Raw genomic sequence first — 17,398 nt, 5'->3', positions numbered from 1 at the left:
TGGGGGTTGCTGCTCATGCCAGAAACGTTAGAGGTACAAGGGAAGTGGCGTGCGCGCATGGCAGTGGGGGGGAGGGAGCAGAGAGGTGGACAGGTGCTGCACCCCAATCAAGACGGCGCCTGGGGTGGACTGCCCCCCCCTTTCTACATCACCAACCGTCTCTGAAAATTCTTGCAGAGTGGTGAAGTAAAGATGTTTTCATTAATATACACAGTAGGTAGTTGTGATAATCAGCAAATAAGCTATTCTAATTTAAACTGCTCACTCTCACAGAGAGAAGGCAGTTCTATAAAAGTCACCCAATTGTGGGCACTAAAATGGGTTCATAGACAAAATCGTGCGAGACAACGGCGCACCGACAACTGAGCGCAGAAAACTGACCGCAAGGTTGACGGCGCGCCGAAGAAAAGCACTATTTTAAAAAGTTCCGACGGGGGGTGTTGGTGGGGAACCCCCCTATTTTACTTAACAGACATCGCGCTGGCGTTGTGGGGGGTTTGGGGGGTTGTAACCCCCCTCATTATACTTGAAACCGAACTTTTTGCCTGTTTTTTAGGGAAAAAGTTCAGTTTTAAGTATAATGTGGGGGGTTACAACCCCCCAAACCCCCCACAACGCCAGCGCGATGTCTGTTAAGTAAAATAGGGGGGGTCCCCCCCCCACACCCGTCTGAGCCCTTTAAAATAGTGCTTTTCTTCAGCGCACCGTCAACCTTGCGCTCAGTTGTCTGCGCTCAGTTGTCTGCGCGCGATTTAGTCCCGTCACCCTAAAATGCAGGGTTGCTGAGCATAAATTCTGTAGTGGCAGTTATGCACCCAGCATCCATTATAGAATATGGCGTAAGTTGGCAACTGTAGACCAACATTTAGGCATGTTCTCTTACACCAGATAAAAGGCAGGTATAAATGTTAGCATGTAAATGTTGCTCTTTAGATGTAATGTATAGTTTTCCACAAGTTGTGTGCCTAAGGGCTCCTTTTATCAAGCCACGCTAGCGGTTTAACGCGCATAATAGCACGTGTTAAACCGCCGGCCGCGCAAGCCGCTACCACCTCCTCTTGAGCAGGCAGTAGTTTTTGGCCAGCGCGGGGGTTAACGCATGATGAAAAGACGCGTGCGTTAACCCCACTAGCGCGGCTTGATAAAAGGAGCCCTTATATTTAGGTGTTAATGACTCAGTATTCAAGCGGACAGGAGAGGTCGCTGCCCACTTAAATTGCTTGGGGCCCGTTAAACACTGATATTCAGTGCCACTTAAATGGACAACGACTTTGAATAGTGGCACTAACTGGCTATTTTGGAACACAAATTGCACAGGGGTGTTGAAGGGGAGGAGTCAGGGAGTAACAGGAAGTTATGTAGGTACATGCCTGCATAACTATGCAAACATACAGAACCACACAAAAGGCATTCCTATCCCTGCCTGCTTAGCTAGGTGGATGCCAGCTAAGCAGGCAGAGCGTCGCCCGGCAGCTGCAGTTTCTGAATGAACTCACACCCAGAAGATTCTTTCCAATGTACAAATGCTCCGCTCTGGCCTTCTTGGGTCTAAATTGACCTAGTGTCTGACTCTGGGCAAGTTACTTAACACTTCATTGCCCCAGGTACAAAATAAGTATCTGTCTAAAATATGTATAGTGGAACCTTGTTTTGCAATTAACCCGGTTTGCGAGTGTTTTTCAAGACGAGCAAAACACTCAGCAAACTTTTGCCTCGCAAACCGAGCATGTTCTTGTGTACGAGCACCTCCCCTCTGCTCTAACAGGCATCGCACCCCCCCCCCCGAACCGGCATCGCAACCCCCCCCTGTGAACGCCCCCCCCCTGCGAGAACCGCAAAGCACCCCCGTGCTAAAAGCGGCATCCGCCCGCCCTTCCTCCCAAGCACTTGGTCCTTACCCCTTCTGCTCGTTGTAAGTGTGAATGCGAGCTCCCTGCCTCTTGCCTGGGCTGGGCCTTGAGCATCTGCGCATGCTCAAGGCCTTCTGGCTCACGTTCTCTCGGAGATCTTGTTCTCCGAGGCAAGAGGCGGGAGCTTGCATTCACACTTACAACGAGCAGAAGGGGTAAGGACCAAGTACTTGGGAGGAAGGGCGGGCGGATGCCGCTTTCAGCACCGGGGTGCTTTGCGGTTCTCGCGGGGGTGAGGGTTGTGATGCCTGTTTGGGGGGTGCTATGCCAGTTAGAGCAGGGGGAGGGGGTGATGGAGCAGCGCCGGTAGCCTTTGGGGGGGGGGGGGGGGGTTGGTGGAACGAATTGTTCAAGTTTCCATTATCTTCTATGGAGAAAGTTGCTTTGATATACGAGTGTTTTGGTTTAAGAGCATGCTTCTGGAACGAATTATGCTCTTAAACCAAGGTACCACTGTAAACTGCTTTGATTGTAAACACACAGATAACACGGTATATCAAGTGTCATCCCATTGAGTGGGGTCAGGTAGGAACAATCCATACTTACTTGGTGCCCTTGCTAGAGCCGGGCTTAAAATGACGCTGGTGACCCATTCTGTTGGGTATTGTGCTACTGCCACTAGAGGTGAAGCTTCTGTACTGTTAGGGGTCATCAAGGCCATTTTGAACCCAGCATCAGCAAGAGCAGGAGGGAATGGACATCGTTCCTGTGAGACCCCTAAGATGCTGGAATATATCAAAGTAGGCTTCAGAGCCCTAAGGGAGGGTAGGGGATTTGTAGATTGGATGGAGGAGGACTTCCAGGTAGGTAAGTCTTTCGTTGTGTGGGCTTAAAGAGGAGTAGAGGTCTTGATTTGTAGGGGGGCTTCCAGATGGGGGATTTTGATTTTGAGGTGGCTTCTGGGTGGGGTGGAGGACCTTGGATTAGAAGGATTCTTCAGGAGCAGGGTTCATTTAGAGGGTACTTTGGAGGAAGCACCTCATTGTGTCTTTAGCTGGTCCCTTTAAGAAGTTTCTGAGAGCATTGGGCCATGGCTTTGCAGCCTGATGTACACAGGATGAAACAATAAGTCTGCTTCTGAGGTTGCTCACAAGTTGTGTAATTGTTATAGCACTGAGGTACTGAACTGCTGTCAGTTGGTAATGCCCTCGTTAAATTAAGGTGCAATTAAAGTCCAACTTTTACTAGAACTTGATAACTTTCCCTTTGTATATTCTCTTTCTTTCTTTCTCTTACAATAATTAGCAAAAGTTACATGTATACCATATCCTGAGGCAGAATGTTCCCAATGAACCTTTAAAGGATAACTGTAAAGGGACAATTCATATCATAAGAATGTACCTATATTTTAAGTCCATACATTCCCGGTTAGTTGTGTTTTTAACACAAGTTACTCAGGAACTGAGTTTGAATAATATTCTTGTTATGCAGTTAAAATTACATGCACATACTTAATCCTTTAATTGGCAGATGGTGAAATGGCTGCTTTACGTAACTTGATGTTGAACAAGAGCAACAGTGCCAAGGAACAGTGCCAAATAATGCCAAATGCCAAATAAAGGGTTAATTGAAGATGAACAACGATGTAAAATGTATGTTAGCATTCCCTACTGTGTGCTTTTATTTTTAAACTTACATTTTTTTAACATACATTTACTTACATTCCCATCAATGCATCTTTTCCTTGCAATGTAGAGTACTCAAACTATGAAAGTATGCATTTACATTCAGTTGACAAACATCAGGGACGTTCTCTAATTTTTAATTAATTGTAAAATCAGATGATCTAGAACATTTTTGGTTAATATAGCTTTAAACAAAGTGAATTATTGAGTGGCCCAATGACATTACCACCATGCATGCATGATGAGGTTATCGGGCATGTACGGAGTCAACCATCACCCAGACCCTACCATGGCTCACTATGGCCTAGCGCTTCTCTGTTTCCCTGCCTCCTCCACAGCCACCAATGCAGCCTGCCACTGCCATGACCTGACGTGGCCATGCTCCCAGCGGCCACCAACACCTAATAGACTCCCCTCAGATACTTTAAAGAACCTTTTAACCCTACAGGGGTTACAACAAACTGCACCAGTTAGGGGTTAACAGGAGGGCAAACAAACAGGAGCTACTCAGAGAAAGAGAAGGAAGAAACACAAAACAGTAGAAATTATTTGGCAAGTTCCTATCCCAAAACAAACCTTTTCCTGCCTACCTTCATTCTAATCCAATGGCTGTTAATGTCATCCATAGGCATCGAAACAGGGGAGGCCACAGGGGCCATGGCCTGCCCCCAAATTGCCAGTAGTAATAGGGCCGAAAGGGTTCCTGTGGGCAGAGAAGCACCAACTGAGGTGGGGGCACTCTCGAGGGAGTGGCATTTTCCTACCTGCTGCGTCCCTTCCCTGACATCTATTCATCTGTTCCCCCCCTCCCCTGGCATGCCCATCTACCCTAAATTTCTTGTAACAGTTGCCGCTATCTTCTCTCCACTGTGGCCTGCTCTCTCTGACCATTTCCTGTTTCTACGGGGGCGGGCTGTAGTGGAGAGAAGATGCTGGAACCAGCGGCAGAGTGACACTGTGAATCGTTTCTGCCTCTTGGCAAGTGTTACAAAAAATTCAGGGTAGATGCGCACGGGGGGTGGGAGGGAAGGAGTAGATGCTGGGGAATGGACATGGCAGTAAGCAAGATGCCACTTCCACCAGAGTTCTGCATAGAAATATGGCCCCTCCTGAAACATTTTTGATTCGAGGTAGGGGTAGAAGTTAGAGAGGAAGTGATATAGATTTGGGAAAAGGGAGGGATGTTGGATTCAAATGAGGGAAGGAGGGAAAGAGGTGAGACTCAGGAATGGGGTAGGGGTAGGAGGGAGGCAAGGATGGAAAGATGTCAGATTTGTGAGGGATGGGGAGAGATGGACTTGTGGATGGGGTGGAAGTAGAAGGGGAACAGTGAGAGATGGATTTGGAGGAGGATAGAGGGAGTAAGAAAGGGGGAGATAGACATGGGGAAAAGCTGAGGAGGTCAGGGGAGATGGTAGAAGGAGGTGAAAGGGATGGATGGATTTGGTGGAGGGGCAAAATGGGGAGAGGGAGAAATGGATTTGGTGGAGAGGGCAAAATAGGGAAAGGGAAAAAATATTCAGGGAAGGGGCAGAAGAGGGAGAGAGAGATGGATGACTCTGGGAGAGCAAAGGCGGGAGAGGACAGATTGCTAGGGAAAGGCAGAGGGGATATGGACTGGGGAACGGAATGGGAGAGGGAGGAGAGATATTGCACTTGTGGGAGGGAGAGAGAAGAGAGGAAGGAAATGAGGGTGGAGTAAGTCATAAGGAGGGGTGATGCTAGAAATGGTGGATCCATATAGAAGAGTTGTTAAGGAGATGAGTGAGTAGAATAAAAAGTATATGAGGGTAGAAATGTGGTAACGGGACACAGATAAAATTGAATAAGAGGATAAGAAATGGGAAAGCTAGGGGATGAGAGAATGAGATAGGAAGTTGATTAGATAAAAAGTGAAAAGGAATTAAGTGAGGTTCCCTCTAAGTTGCGTGGCCATGTACCTTTTGGTAGTAGGACCTCTGGACATACTGCTGCTGCTGCCTGTGGCTTTGTGAAGAAAGAAGTGCAGCTGGAAGAAAGGGGGAGGAAGCCTACTTGGATGTCTTAGAGCCAGCCAGAACACAGGTATATACCCTTGGGAGGGTGCATGAACTTGAGAGAGAGGGGACACAAACTAGGGATAAATGTTAGAAGGAAGGGAGAGGGCATGAACTTGGGGCACATAAAGGAGAGAGGGAGCGCATTAGGACACAGAAGGGAGGGGGGGAATGAACTTGGGACCAAAATGGAAGGAGGGAGGGAGGGAAAAATGCTGAGGTGGGGAATGGAATAGAAATAGAGAATTGTTAAGAATGGGTGCGAGCGAGAGGAAAAGAAGATGTACAGAGGGAATGGAAGAAAGTAGAATTGTTGGACATAGGGAGGGAGAGAATTGTTGGACATGGTGGTGTGAGAGGAGTGAGGTAGAGAGATGAGAGGGAAAACTGTTGGATGTAGTACAGAGGGAACAGTGGGACAGATGGAAAGAGATGCAAGATGGAGGAATGTTAGACATGGCAGTGGAGGGAATGGAGGAAGAGATGTGGCATGGTGCTGGAGAGCGGTGATAGAAAGAGAAATGTTGGGCATGGGGCTGGTGGGTAGGGGCAAAGATGCTGCACACAGTCCAGGGGAGAGGAGAATCCAGGGGATGAACATAAGAACATAAGAAATGTCTCTGCTGGGTCAGACCCGAGGTCCATTGTGCCCAGCAGTCCACTCACACAATGGCCCAGCAGGTCCAGGACCTGTGCAGTAATCTTCTATCTATACCCCTCTATCCTCTTTTCCAGTAGGAATTTGTCTAATCCTTTCTTGAACCCCAGTACCGTTCTCTGCCCAATCACGTCCTCTGGAAGCGCATTCCAGGTGTCCACCATACGTTGGGTAAAAAAGAACTTCCTAGTATTTGTTTTGAATCTGTCTCCTATCAACTTTTCCGAGTGCCCTCTTGTTCTTTTATTATTCGAAAGTTTGAAGAATCTGTCCCTCTCTACTCTCTCTATGCCCTTCATGATCTTATAAGTCTCTATCATATCCCCTCTAAGTCTCCTCTTCTCCAGGGAAAAGAGACCCAGCTTCTCCAATCTCTCAGCATATGACAGGTTTTCCACACCTTTTATCAGACGCGTCGCTCTCCTCTGAACCCTCTCGACTAACGCCATATCCTTCTTAAGGTATTGGACGCAGTACTCCAAATGCGGGTGCACCATTGCCCGAAACAACGGCAGGATAACCTCTTTCATTCTGGCTGTAATACCCTTTTTGATTATACCAAGCATTCTATTCGTTCTCTTAGCGGCCGCTGCACACTGTGCCGTCGGCTGCATTGTCATGTCCACCAATACCCCCAAGTCCCTTTCCTGGGTACTCTTATTCAATAATATCCCTCCCATTGTATAGTTGTACTTCGTTTCTGCTCCCCACATGTAATACCTTATATTTCTCAACGTTGAACTTCATCTGCCATCTCGTCGCCCAATCTTCTAGTTTGTTCAAGTCCCTTTTGCAATTCTTCACATTCCTCTGTAGTCCGAGCTCCATTAAATAGTTTAGTGTCGTCCGCAAATTTTATTATCTCGCACTTCGTCCCTGTTTCTAGATCATTTATGACGATATTAAATAGTAGCGGCCCGAGCACCGAGCCCTGCGGGACACCACTCGTGACCCTCCTCCAGTCGGAGTAGTGGCCCTTCACTCCTACCCTTTGTTTTCTACCCTCCAACCAGTTTCTGATCCATCTATGTACGTCTCTTCCACCCCATGGTTCTTCAGTTTCCGGAGTAGACGTTCATGAGGCACCTTGTCAAAGGCTTTTTGGAAATCTAGATATATGATGTCAATGGGGTCTCCTTTGTCCATCTGTTTGTTAATCCCTTCGAAGAAGTGCAATAAGTTTGTTTGGCACGATCGTCCCTTGCAGAAACCATGCTGGCTGGCTATCAGAAGTTCGTGCTTTTCAAAATGTTGATCAATGCTTTCTTTTATCAGTGCTTCAGCCATTTTCCCAAGAACTGAAGTCAGGCTCACTAACCTGTAGTTTCCCGGATCACCTCTTGATCCCTTTTTAAAGATGGGCATAACGTTGGCTATCTTCCAATCCTCCGGGATTTCGCCTGTTTTCAGGGATAAGTTGCAAATTTGCTGCAATAGTTCCGCTATCTCCTCCTTTAATTCCTTTAGAACCCTTGGATGTATGCCATCCGGACCCGGGGATTTGTCAGTTTTTAGTTTTTCTATCTGCCTGCAAACGTCCTCAATGCTCACTTCTATGAATGTTAATTTTTCTGCTTGACTTCCGTTGAAGAATTGCTCAGGTTCCGGCATGTTGGACGTGTTTTCGTCAGTAAATACAGACGAGAAGAACATGTTAAGCCTTTCTGCCACTACCTTCTCCTCCTTCACCACTCCCTTCCTGTCTCCGTCGTCTAGCGGTCCCACTTCCTCTCTAGCTGGCTGCTTCCCTTTAACATATCTGAAGAACGGTTTGAAATTTCTTGCTTCCCTGGCTAGCCTTTCTTCATACTCTCTTTTAGCTTTCCGAACCTCACGGTGACATTCTTTTTGATACTTCTTGTGCTCTGATGGATGTAGAAGAAGTTGGAGAGATGCACCCTGGATCCCTCTCTCTCCGTCACTCTCTCTTTCTCTACTCCCTTTGCAGCAAGGGAGGGAATTAAAGAAAGAGAGATGGTGGATAGTAAGAGAGAGGGAGAAGTTGCATATGGGGGTGGAGGACAGAGTAAGAAATGCTGTGTAGCGATGGGGAGGAGAAAATGAGTGTGCTATGTGTAGTTTAATTTTGTGGTTACCATATGTTGTTGTTAAGATTATATTGTGTGCATATGAAAAAATGGCATTTACCATTAATACTATTATTATGGGGGAAGGGTGTGGGGTGAAGTTGGGCAGGGTCTGGGATGGAGCTTGGGCGTTCTGGGGCAGGGTCTAGGTTGGAGCTTTTAGGGGGCCCCCCATACAAAAAAAGCATTCCGCTGCCTATGATGTCAGCAGCATCTTACTAGAAAAGTGAAACAAAGTAGATTAGAACACCACTTTCAGCCTTGTATTCAGACTGAGAAGCCAGAGAAAAAAGGTACTGTATTTTTCGCTTCATAAGACACTCTTTTTCCACCCAAAATTGGGTGAAAATTTCAGTGCATCTTATGAAGTGAAGGTAACTTTTTCTAAAATACCCCCACCCACCCCGGTGTAAATATTTAAAATAACCTACTCGTTGGGAGTACGCGGGCTGACTGCTGCCTGCCACTGCTGCCCACTGCCGCTGCTCCTGCTCCCTGCCACTGCTCCCTTCTGGCTGCCACAACTCAAAGAAGGGAAGGGCCAGCATGCAGTGATTGCACATTGCCACCCCCACAAACCTTCTCCCGACGTCAGAACTGACGTCAGTTCTGACGTCAGGCGAAGGCTTGTGGGCCGGCGATGTGAAATCGCTACACACTGGCCCTTCCCTTCCCTTCTTTGAGTTGTGGTGCAGCAGCGGCGGACCTGGGCCAGAAGAAGAGGAATCGGCGGAAGGTAGGCAGGTTTCAGTGTGCAGGGGGGGAGGAAGGCAGTTTACAGCACAGCAGGGAGGACGAAGGACAAAGGCTGGAATGCAGTGAGGGCAAGGAGGCACGAACTCAGGACATGGGAGGGAGGGAATGGAAAGGGACAATTCTTGGGCCTGAGTGAAGAAAGGAAGGAAGATAGGAAGGAAGGAGACTCATGAAATCACCAGACAACAAGAGTAGGAAAAATTATTTTATTTTCAATTTAGTGATCAAAATGTGTCAGTTGTGATCATATATATCTGCTGTGTGTATTGTGTGTATATGAAAAATGAAATGAACAGCCTGGCAGGGTCGGGGAGACAGGGTGCAGAGCCTGGTATATATTAGTACACAATTTGGTTTAGAATGTTTTTTTTCGGTTTTCCTACTCTAAATCTAGGGTGCGTCTTATGGTCCCGTGCGTCATATGAAGCAAAAAATATGGTACTAGGTTAAAAAAAACTTGAAAAGAAATTAAAAAAAAACAACAACAAACAAACCAGAGAAAGTATAGCAACAACACAATAGTATTCTCAGAAAGATCTCAGTTTAAATGTTATCAATGACACAGCAATGGGGCTCATAATAATCTCTCTGTTTGAATATGGGTGTATTGTTAGGTGCCATCGACTTGTGTTTGAGTCCTAGCAGCTTGATGAACATCATCAAGTTTTCATGGCAGAATACAAAAGTACAATGCCGGGCTTTTCTTCTGCGCAATATAAATTTGATGTTGTCGCATCAAACACAATCCTCCACCTCCAGAACTACACGTCTACTGCTGCCCAAATGGGTAGTACATTATTAGTATGACATCTCCATTGAAGCCTGACTGCCTTAGGAGGCCCTGTTGGTAGTGAAACTACTCAAAGCATAGCTTTCAGCTTCACAGATGCATGCAAGCCCCAGTGGCACGAGAAGCCCATGTACCATGACTGGAGATGGGTGTATTACAGATGCGAATACTGAGCACAGTGAGGGTGGAAGGAATAAAACCCACACCGGACAAAGAAAAGAGGCACAGGCAAGTTGATTCTCTGTCATTGTCACAGAAAACTGAGTTGCAAAATTTGTTTAGGCACTTTGGTTCAGATAGCCTACTAGTGCATACTCACATCATAATTCTAAAGCACTATCAGGTATATACAATACTCTACAGAGACATAAATGATCAAAAGAGCTAACTGTGTAGTCCACAGGTATCAAAGTCGGTCCTCGAGGGCCGGAATCCAGTCGGGTTTTCAGGATTTCCCCAATGAATATGCATGAGATCTATGTGCATACACTGCTTTCAATGCATATTCATTGGGGAAATCCTGAAAACCCGACTGGATTCCGGCCCTCGAGGAGGGACTTTGACACCCCTGGTGTAGTCCAACTGAATCACAATGGCTGTGAGGAGTATGTGTGGAAATGGTGGTAGAAACAAACGAGGAAAATTAGTTAATGCTACTGAGGGATCTAGGTAGAGAATGATATGGGGACAAATTTGTCCCTGTCCCCACAGGATCTATTTCCATCCCCGTACCATCCCTGTGAGTTGTGCAGATGAGGACAGAGCTTGCAGGGATGGGAGAGGGTGGGAATGGAGATAGATCTCATGGAGTTCATGACAAATGGGTCCCCGTGTCATTCTCTAGGGCTAATAGCAGTATTAGCAGAGGAGAACAGAGTACACTTCTCCCTCTATATTCGCAGGGGATGCGGGCAGACCTTAGGCGTGAATATGGAAAAACCATAAATAACTTTTTTAATGTTATTTGCGGTTTTTAGAAAAAGCCTTCCGTTTTTATTATTGGAACTGCAAATAACTTTTCTATAGCAATTTCTGGGCAGGCAACCTGCGATTTGTGGGAGAAAGCATGGTAGCAGCGATTTTCAGAGTGAATGGTAAGCGATACACTTTTTTATCGGTACAGAAAAAGGAAAAATAACTTTAATAATGTCATTTGGGAGGCGGAGTCAACTTCTAAAAAATCACAAATAAGCGAATCCGCAGATATGGAGGGAGAAATTTTCAATTTTCAACAATATATCTTTTTTAGAATAGGTTCCTACCAGGTGCCCTGTTATAGAAGTACCCTGGACCTTTCAGAATGAGGGGAGGGGTCTAATGGGTCTTGCTTACTGTATGTTATATTCCATGACATTGGCAGGAATAGGGGTGGGAGGCTGGCCATTTTGAAGGAGTCGGACACAGTTGAAATGTAACTAGATCAAGAAGTGAACGTGTAACCCCCAACGCAGTTGATTTTCGCCCTTTTGTTTTGGAATAAACAAGATTGTTTTTACATTTTTTGTTCTTGGAGTGTTCATTGTCCGGTCCCACTTTGCTTTGTTTATTCTTGAACCCGTGGGTTCTGGTCCTGTTGGACTTTTGCTGCTTGTTTAATAAATAACCATGCCTAATTTGAATTTAGGTGGCACTTGCTGCCATGCAGTAGGCACACGATTCTGGTGCCTATCCCAATTGGAACCTAGCGGCGCCTACTTTTTTAAAATGAGTTTTTAATTGGTTTTCAACGACAAGGTTAATTACTTCACCAATTATAGCAATTAAGTTAGGCACCTACTAGCGCCTAACATGGCACAGTTTACATAATATGGGCCTAATCAATTTAGCACATGCTAAATGCAAAGACTCTCATAGGAATACAATGGGCATCTTAGCATTTAGCGTGAGCTAAATCGGTTAGCACCCCTTGATGAAATCCCCTTTTAATCATACAGTTAAAGGTATGTTATATATTTATTTATTTTTCCACTGCAACTCTTTGCGATTCTTGCCACAGTGGGAAAAAAATAATAACATACCTTTAATTGCATGATTAATCGAGATTAAAAATTTTAATTGAAATGCACTCCTAAAAAAAATTCAAGAATAAAAACTAATAAATAGATTAGAAGACAAAATACAAATGGAAAAAATTACAAATTAATGGCTTCTTTTATCAAGCAGCAGTAGAGCTTTTTACCATGGGCTGGTGAGGTAAATGCTCTGATGCTCATTGAATTCCTAAGGGAATTGGAGAATCTACCACACTGGCCCACGGTAAAAAGCTGTACTGCTGCTTGATAAAAGTAGTCCTAAAGAATCTAAAGCATGAAGAATAGCTATAAGCAACTTTACAGTTTTCATAGCCAACTTCAGAAAAGCAAGACTAATTTAATTTTTACAAAATTCATAGGTAAGACACAAAGGGGTAAATTCTGTATAGGACGCCAGTTAATGCAACCGCCTAAGAAATGGCTGAGAATCACACACTGGTGTCCTATACAGAATCGCGACTGCCCAACTGGCCCAATTCTCTAACTGGCACCCATATCACAGGAGCTAATTAGAGAATCTCACCTGATCCCTAGTCATCAGCTGATCACGGCAAGAGAATCCCCCTGCCATGATCAGCTCAGTGGATGTAGCAGGGAACCCCTAAACCCCCCTGCAAAGTCATCCAGGAAGAAGGATGCCCACTCCCTCCCACCAGAACCCCATAACCCCCACCTGCGAAGTAAGTCGAGCAGGAGGCATAGCGTAGCTGGTTTTATGGAAGGTTTGGACAAGTTTCTGGAGAAAAAGTCCATAGTCTATTATTAAGAAAGACATGGGGGAAGCTACTACTTGTCTTGTATCGGTACCATGGAATATTGCTACTCTTGGGGTTTTGACCACTGTAAGAACAGGCTACTGGACTTGATGGACCATTGGTCTGACCCATTAATGCTATACTTATGTTCTTAACCCTCCCCTGAAGTAAGCCAGGCAGGAGGGATGCCCACTCCCTCCTGCCACCTCCCCTGAACTTGAACCCCATGAACCCGACACCCCCTAAGGCTCAGTCCCTCCCCCCACCCTGCACCCTTAATTTTACCCCCAACTCCCGTACCTTACAGTTGAATGTACGATCAGAGGGATGCTCACACCCTCCGGCCAGACAGTCTGCCATTCCAAAATGGCAGACCTTCCAGGTGCATTCTGGGATACACCAGGGTGGGGCTTAAGGCTCTGATTGGCTCAGATGCCTAAGGCCTCTATTTTAACTGTCGGAGCTTTTACTACAGCAACCCATGATAAAAAAAAACACCTTAATATGGCTTGATAAAAGAGGGCCTTAAAGTTTTATAACTACTCCCCTGGAATTAAATCTAAACTCTGCTTTTCTGATTTTGCTAAATAATTTATTTATTGACTTAAAGTGGCTGAAAACTTTTTAACCTTGGAGCCCTATGTAAACTTTAGTCTAATTTCCCCCTCTTTTACTAAGGTGCACTAGGCGATTAAGCACATGCTAATCAATTTAGCACGCGCTAAATGCTGATATGCCCATTATATTCTATGGACGCATTAGCATGCGCTAAATCGGTTAGTGCGCCTTAGTGAAAGGACCCCTTTGTGCCTAAAGATGATAGTGAACTTGACTAAAGTTTGTTAAACTGATATTTATGTGGTATAAATTTTGAAACTGAGAGATTTTCTTTTTTATTCTGAACTATGTGGGAGGGTTTTGGTTCAGGATGTCTTTGTTGGAATCTGCAATTAAAAGTGCTGGTACCCAAAGCAAGAAAAAAGAAAAAGAAAGATTCAAGAAAGTTCTACATCTGTATCTGTACCTGTATCTGCTGAGCTGAAGTCCAGAATATCATCTGAAACACCTGTAAGACAGAACATTTACAGAAAGAATTAAATTCTTAAAATAATTGTTTCCATTTTACAGTAAAGGTTTAATTAAAAAGATCAGAGAAAATTTACTTATCTGATGATTCTGTTTCCTGTTTAAATTTACTGTTGAAGCAAAGTGATGTGTATTACAAACTAGATTTTCAAGTTATTGTTTAAATCTGTGAGAAGAACAAAATGGCACTTAAATGGTTATAATCCATACATCTATCATAATAAAACCCCATGTGTGCATGCGCACTTCAAATGCCGTGATCCCTGCATCTGTGATCCATGCTTCCGTGTCAGACATGCGCAGTACAGAGTGTGGCGTGAGCGGCGCAGTACAGCATGTGACATGTGTGGCAGTGGAGCCTGTGGAGTTTGCGGCGTGTGTGGTGGTTTCCTCAAGCTTCTTCCAGCTGGAGCATGCAGCGGTTTGTGTGTGGCTATTTCACTATCTATACAAGAAAGAAAGAAAGACAGACAGACAGACAGAGGCCAAGGAGAGAGACAGAAAGAAAGACAGACAGATAGCGGCCAAGGAGAGAGACAGAAAGAAAGAAAGGCAGACAGACAGATAGCAGCTAAGGAGAGAGACAGAAAGAAAGACAGACAGATAGCGGCCAAGGAAAGAAACAGAAAGAAAGAAAGACAGACAGACAGATAGCATACTAGGAGAGAGACAGAAATAAAGAAAGACAGACAGACTGATAGCGGCCAAGGAGAGAGACAGAAAGAAAGACAGACAGACAGATAGCAGCCAAGGAGAGAGACAGAAATAAAGAAAGACAGACAGGCAGTGGCCAAGGAGAGAGATAGAAAGAAAAACAGACAGGGGGCCAGGGAGAGAGACAGGGGGCAGTCTGACCTCGGTTCTGGGGAAAATGGCGGAAGCACTGATAAAAGAAAACATCGATGAACATTTTGAAAGAAACAAACTTCTGATAACCAGCCAACATGGTTTCTGCAAGGAGAGATCGTTCCTAGCGAACTTATTGCACTTTGAAGGAATTAACAGATAGACAAAGGAGACCCGATAGACATCATATATCTAGATTTCCAAAAAGCCTTTGACAAGGTTCCCCATGAACGCCTACTCCGGAAACTGAAGAACCATGGGGTGGAAGGAGACGTACATAGATGGATCAGAAACTGATTGGCAGGTAGGAAACAGAGGGTAGGAGTGAAGGGCCACTACTTGGACTGGAGGAGGGTCACGAGTGGGGGTCCCACAGGGCTCGGTGCTTGGGCCGCTGCTATTTAATATATTCATAAATGATCTAGAAACAGGGACGAAGTGTGAGATAATAAAATTTGCGGACGACACCAAACTATTTAGTGGAGCTCGGACTAAAGAGGACTGCGAAGAATTGCAAAGGGACTTGAACAAACTAGGAGAATGGGCGGTGAGATGGCAGATGAAGTTCAACGTTGAGAAATGTAAAGTATTACATGTGGGAAACAGAAACCCGAGGTACAACTACACGATGGGCGGGATGTTATTGAATGAGAGTACCCAAGAAAGGGACTTGGGGTAATGGTGGACATGACAATGAAGCCGACGGCACAGTGCACAGCGGTTGCTAAGAAGGCAAACAGAATGCTAGGCATAATCAAGAAGGGTATTACAACCAGAACGAAATAAGTTATCCTGCCATTGTATCGGGCGATGGTGCGTCCGCATCTGGAGTACTGCTTCCAATATTGGTCGCCGTACCTTAAGAAGGACATGGCGTTACTCGAGAGGGTTCAGAGGAGAGTGACACGTCTGATAAAAGGGATGGAAAACCTTTCATACGCTGAGAAATTGGAGAAACTGGGTCTCTTTTCCCTGGAGAAGAGGAGACTTAGAGGGGATATGATAGAGACTTACAAGATCATGAAGGGCATACAAGATCATGAGGGACAGATTCTTCAAACTCTCAAAAAATAAAAGAACAAGAGAGCATTCGGAAAAGTTGAAAGGGGACAGATTCAAAATGAATGCGCTTCCAGAGGGCGTAATAGGGCAGAATACGGTACTGGGGTTCAAGAAAGGATTGGACAATTTCCTGCTGGAAAAGGGGATAGAGGGATATAGATAGAGGATTACTGCACAGGTCCTGGACCTGTTGGGCCGCCACGTGAGCGGACTGCTGGGCACGATGGACCTCAGGTCTAACCCAGTGGAGGCATTGCTTATGTACTTATGTTCAGGGAGAAAGAAAGACAGACTTAGAGAAAGAAAGAAATGTCTAAGTCTACACATCTATTCTTTTTTTTTTTAATATATTTTTATTGAAAGTGAAAAAGGTAAGTTTGTATTCTGTCTGGTTGTGACCTTTTCCACATCTATTCTAGTACCCATTAATGTAACGGGTTTAAACACTAGTTCCATTTAATTGTTAAACACTGACCCCCCCCCCCCTCTTTTACTAAGGTGCGCTAATGCGTCCATAGACTAACATGCACGCGTTAGCATTTAGCATGTGTTAATTGGTTAGCGCACCTTAGTAAAAGAGGGCCTGAGAATAGTGCTTTTGTTACACATATTCAATGTAAATAAGAATTAAAATTTATTTGTGTTAAACATTTTTTTTAGTGCAATAAAGTTTTTTGCACTTTCAAACTGTCTGATTTTTTTAAATTAAAATTTTTTTTTTCACCTAGTTGAATAATTCTGGCCCTCTATTACTAAGGTGCGCTAAATCAACGATTCCATAGCGTTAGCATGTGCTATTTACCGCGCGTTATAAAGTATAACGCACCTTAGTAAAAGAGGGGGTATATGTGTAAAGTAAATTTTGATGTTAACTGTAAATTAGAAACCAGCATGTACATGCTAAAACCATTGTAAATGCTGTGCTGCAAACAATCCAAAACTAGCATATGCAATCAAAAATGATGAGGACAGAAAAGAGAGAACTAGTGGGATGAGTGAAAAGGGACAAAAGAGTGAGAAACCAAAGTAAATAAAAGAAAGGAGAACAAGGGGACTGCAGTCAAATGAAACCAATAATGAAAAAAAAAATAATGAAAAGGAACCAATCTAAAGGCTGGCCAAAATGCATGGAATAAAAGGAGATGGTGTATTACAAAAGCGCTGATTATGCATACCTAACGTGACCATACGTCCCATTTTAAACGGGACCGTCCCGTTTTTAATCACCTTGTTCCATTGTCCCGAAGCACACCTGCCTTAACCACACAAGCTTCGAACACTTATGATGTTAAAATATTTAAGACTTGTCCAGATGAGGATGGAACTTGCAGGAATGGGGCAAGGACAGGAAAAAAAACTTGCAGGGACGGGATGGGAAAATTAGTTCTTGCGGGGACGGGGAAAAATTTGTCCCCTTGTCATTCTCTAGTTTCTACCTCCTTTAATCATCCCCCTACAGGCCCTCTCAGGCCTACTTTAACCAATTTCTTGTGCTCCAGTGGATTGCTCCTACCTGATTCACCGAACCACTATGGACTAGTTTAGGTAGGCCCAGGCGGTGGTGAGGAAGGAGACATATGGGACTGCTTTGGGGATTTGGTGGAATTCTATTCAATGGGAGGGTAGGGGGAATGTTCTACTGCATATCCAGTCCCTTTAAGAATATACCCAGGAGTACATTGGCTGATGTTCCTGAGCAAACTAATAATAATAATAATGCCAGCTTTGAACTGTCATCATTTGTCCAGGAATAA

General features: G+C 44.8%; 1 protein-coding gene across 10 annotated transcripts in view; it reads left to right on the top strand.

The window, feature by feature from the left end:
* Positions 1 to 17,398, top strand: part of ZNF385D (zinc finger protein 385D) — a 684,415-nt gene that overhangs the window by 604,574 nt on the left and 62,443 nt on the right. The window lies entirely within an intron of this gene.

This window comes from Geotrypetes seraphini, chromosome 2 (genome assembly GCF_902459505.1).
Source record: "Geotrypetes seraphini chromosome 2, aGeoSer1.1, whole genome shotgun sequence".
In the NCBI taxonomy this organism is placed as follows: domain Eukaryota; kingdom Metazoa; phylum Chordata; class Amphibia; order Gymnophiona; family Dermophiidae; genus Geotrypetes; species Geotrypetes seraphini.
Note: the sequence above shows the minus strand (reverse complement) of the source record. Positions and strands in the feature narration are given on the sequence as shown.